This window comes from Macrobrachium nipponense, chromosome 10, assembly GCF_015104395.2.
Source record: "Macrobrachium nipponense isolate FS-2020 chromosome 10, ASM1510439v2, whole genome shotgun sequence".
Classification (NCBI taxonomy): domain Eukaryota; kingdom Metazoa; phylum Arthropoda; class Malacostraca; order Decapoda; family Palaemonidae; genus Macrobrachium; species Macrobrachium nipponense.
The window spans coordinates 11766050-11771093 of NC_087204.1; positions in this window are offsets into that span (position 1 = coordinate 11766050).

Below are 5044 nucleotides of genomic sequence, written 5' to 3' on the forward strand. Positions count from 1 at the left end.
ATATCGAATGAAGGCTATAGAGGATTAGGATTTTTTTTCGAGTGAATTAATCTTAAACGCACTATTTCCCTCTTACGGATTATTGCTTTATAATAGTATTTTGTGTACGAATGTTACGTGAATCGCTCTCCCTCCCAAAATACGAAATAGAAACGATGAAAAACGAGTCTTTTTCGTTTTTTTGCATCTGAAATACAGTCGACTTCATCATCATAACCAGAAGGAACATTAAATTACCTTCAAAGATCCCTTTCTGTTCCCCCGATCGGGGGAAGAAAGAGGGGCAATAACGCCCCCTGACAGATGTCGGCGTCGCCAGAGAAAAATTCATTCAATTAACGTCAGGGGATTAATTCCCTGCGACAGCCATCAGGCAATTTCTGCCATTCAATTTTTTCGTGACGTTTCTGGCGAAAGGAAAGTCTATAGGAAGACAGGAGAAGAAGAAGAAGAAGAAGAGGAAAGATAAAGACTGGACTGACAATTAGCGAAGAAAGAAATGAAAAGAATAATTACATTGACTACGCGATTTAATCTCCAGAAAATGCCGTAGAAGCAAATAAACCAGTAACGAGTGTAAATCAAGATCCAAGTTTGAATTATTGACTAATGACGAATGACAGTGCACTTTTGAATTGGGGAAATTTGCATAAATAAAGTCCATTGAAGAATATCGGTCAGACCTTCGGTAACATAAGTGACCCACGCAGAGAAAGGCATCTCTTCGTATTCTTAGTTTTATAGCGCTATTTAACTTAGCGTTGTATGGATATTCAAATGGAATTTTATAAATTTTTGCAAAATTATAAAATATTTAATTTCTTCAGATATACAATTAAATGCATTCAGTTTAAAAATTCTGACAAAAATACGCGAAGTAAAAAAAAATTGCCGAGACATATTTAGACGAACATGCCGAAATCAGAGTTAACAAAAATCTAGATAGCCGAATCATAATAAAATTAATAATAAAAAAAAAATAGATATATGAATATTATGTATATAACAACTTGCATGAAAACAGTCTGATGATCAAGTCAGGTTTGACTTTTTAGTTCTGCAATACGATTTCTTGAAGAAACGACAAAAAACATCTAAGTTCCTTTATGAAGAAGAAGAAAAAATCTCGGCACCTTTCGCATTGGGACTGACCTCGGGTTCAGTCATCTATCGCTTACGTTAGTCGAGTTTGACGAAAACAAGAAGACTTAAAATCTGTTCTTTCTGTTTCGCGAGATGGAGAAGAATCAGTACAATGGTTCAACTTTGATTATTTCTTCACACGATTCTCTCTTTTGAGTTCTTCTGTCACCGAGACGTGACGAAATGGAATACTGTTTTTCTCTCGCTAGGCATACAAAGATGTTCGAAGAGTTTAATCATAAAAGAAACTTTATTAGATAAACATACATCTTCCTTTGATATCAAGAGATTATTGAAACTGTGGAAGCATTAATGATACCGCTTGGAAGGCAAGTAATATTCGGCATTGAATAAAATTAGTACTACTTATTTGTAATGAATTGCAAGTTTGATGCCCAGAATTTGAAAGCAAAAACCTCCATCCTACGAAAGTCATTCTTGTAAATAGATAATAGTTAAGTACCTGCAAGCAATGGAATCCTTTAAAATATGTGAAAGTTTGAACCAGACGCTTACATCGCTTTAGTAAAAAAACCAAAAAAAAAAAAAAAAAAAAAAAAAAAAGTAAAATGATTGCCATTATGGACACCTTTTAGTGATAGCTAATAGATTTAAACGTAGGTTATGACAAATAATCAATAGAAAAAATTTCTAGCTAGATATATCGTGCACTTGAAAATGAAAGAATAGACCCTGCAGTATCAGACATTGGACAAGCAAAACTTCTCGAACTGTCTATATTCCTCTGTGTGTAAAAGAGTAATTTATTGTCGCATATATGCTTATCTAAAAATATTCAGTCGGAGGTTCTTCTCTCTCTCTCTCTCTCTCTCTCTCTCTCTCTCTCTCCTTGGTAGAGTCAAGCTCATAAGTATATTCAAAATCAGAGATTCTCCTCTCTCTCTCTCTCTCTCTCTCTCTCTCTCTCTTGTAGAGTCAAGCTCATAAAAAGAATGAGGCGAAGCCCTTCCATAGCACCGAACTATTTCTGTGGAGGAGAACTCTTACCTCATCCTCTTTTTATAAAAATTCATAAGATGATTACCTCAGTGGAAGCCTCTTCTTCAACCTCCCCCCAACCCCACCCGCCCCCAGCACCTCCCCCATCCTACGCGTTTCACATTTTATTCCATTTTTTTTTTCGCAGTAACCTTTGCATCTTGTTCGTAACATGAATAAAAAGCCAATTATTTTTCTGCTGGGTTGTGTTAGGTATCGTACCATAACTACTGAGAGGTTTTTGGTCCGATCTTGAAATACGATATGTATGTAAGTTATATATGTTAGGTTTGAATAGAAAGGTAATATTTATAAATGTAAAATACTTGCGTAAAATTATATTTTCTCTTTCTTAGATAATCGGACAGTCATTGATACCTTAGGCATTAATGATATAATCTAAAACTAGATATGCCTAAAGTGTCTCTGTCACTTCCTTTATTTCTGATAATCATTGTAAACATATCTTAAACATTGGCTGCGCTTTACATAAATTTCACGATGAAATATGCTATTAGATGGAAAAATAAAACCCACAAGATTACCGAGTATAACTTGTTTACTAGTAAGTATTGACATAGTATTTTTCTTAAAACTCGAGTACTCACAGGCCCTATCTGTTGCCCTATCTCAAGAGATGGGTAGGTGGTCAGACTGGGTCAAGACCCAGTAGTCTTCTGGAACTTCTCAAGTTTTAATAATATATAAATATTTATGAGTCAACAAGTTATACTCAGCAATCTTGTGGGTTTCTTTTTCCATCTGCAGAAGAAAACTGAAAGAAGTTTTGTTTGGTTTAAATTATACTATGTTAAATAATATCGCACGTATGGGTACCTCGGGTATGCACAAATCTTCAGAAAATTAAGCCCCTGCTCCTTAGCAAGCATCAGGGCATTATGACCCATCTGGTGGCATCTGGATTAAGGTCCAGAGCTCAGTTTACTAGCACCTGTTACCACATAGGTTTAAGGGGTATTATTGATTGAATTCTTAGCAAATTGTGGTATTATAGCTGACTATTCGTCCTTTCTAATAAAAAAAGACTGGTCGAACATGGAAGAGAATGCTTATATTGGATTAATAATAGGATATCGGCAGACTTGCAATATCCAAGTGATGCTGTTATAATCAGTAACATGCCACAAGATTTACAGAGCTTGCTGAATAGGATGCATCACATAGGTAGCGAGATGTGACTCGAAGTTATTCTCAGAAATGCGCAAAATGCACAATGAGACGAATGAACACTAGATGGAGAGAAGTTAAGGAAAATAGAATTTTTAAAATATTTATGAACAATGGCACCAAGTACAGATTCTCTTGATGTGGAATTTAGTGAAAGCCCAAAAAAGGCAAATCAAACATTATATATAGAACAGTAGAATTGCAGAATGCTCTTGCAGTAGGGCGAAAGGAGCAGGTTCGAATAAACCGATAGATGAGGAACGTGAATATTAAACTACTGATGGGTCCATCGTTGGCGCAAAAAACATGCTGTTTATCTAATTATTCATATGTACAGACTGCTTTCAAAGTGAGTATATTACCCCCCCCCCTCTCTCTCTCTCTCTCTCTCTCTCTCTCTCTCTCTCTCTTTACTATATTTCGACTGCCTTTCATTTGACTCGAAGTCTGTAGTCGCCATCATCACCTTGATGACAGTCATTCGTCAGCTGTCATTTTGGAAGGTAGGAATTATCATATATACATATATATATATATATATATATATATATATATATATATATATATATATATATATATATATATATATATATAATATATATATCCCCTTTATCCAAAATTTTAATCGCTTCTACTAAAACCCTGAGGTATATAAATATATATATATATATATATATATATATATATATATATATATATATATATATATATATATATGTGTATATATTATATAATATATATATATTTATATACCTCAGGGTTTTAGTAGAGGCGATTAAAAATTTTGGATAAAGGGGATATACAGATAGACGCAGATTGAATAACCAGATGGAATATATTAGTTACGTTAATGCTAAATAGGCTTCTCTTTTCGAAAACACTTTAGATACCCGTGACGACCTTATTGTGGTGATTTTGAGAGACTCATATAATGAATTCGCACGATTTTCAGAGAACTCACATTCATTCCCCCTGAAGGAAGTACACTAGTGGCCCAATGGACAATTAGTTTGTAAATTTATTGCCGAATGAAAAATTCTCTCTCTCTCTCTCTCTCTCTCTCTCTCTCTCTCTCTCTCCCAACCAAATAATTCAACTTTAAAGTTGACGTCCAGCGCCTGACAAGATTGCAAAAAAGGCAGAAAGTGAGAAAGAGAAAGATCTGGAAAACTGGAATGCCGTGGCAGGAAATGTTCTTATTTCCTACTGGTTTAAAATGTAATTACTCCTCAGCGGATTCCTTGTCCTCACTATGTTAGAAGTTCGAGAGAGCCGACAAAACAGAAGACATACCCAGCCCGCCCCCCCAACCCACAACGCCACTACTCAGAACTTGGACATCTTGATTTAAAGCTTGATACAAATGTTGCTCTGTCAAAGGAGGCTAATTTTTAAATTACACTTGGAATCAGAATTCATAAATGACAGTCAAAGATAAACTGAATAATTCCAGTCAATGGTTTATTGAAAGTATTTTAAACCTGGAAGTGTGTATATTTCCTATTTTTTCCATCTTTTGAATAAGGAAGAGATGGATCAGCTTTCGTCTCTTATTTTTCCCACCTTAGAACTGGAACTTTCCTTCCATCTGCATTAATTGATTTTAATGTTTCTTATTTACTGGAGACTTATAACCCACATCATTTACCCTTCGTGTTTCTGATATTCACAAGAAAAAAGATTCACGTAAGATTATTTTATACGGCAATACTTT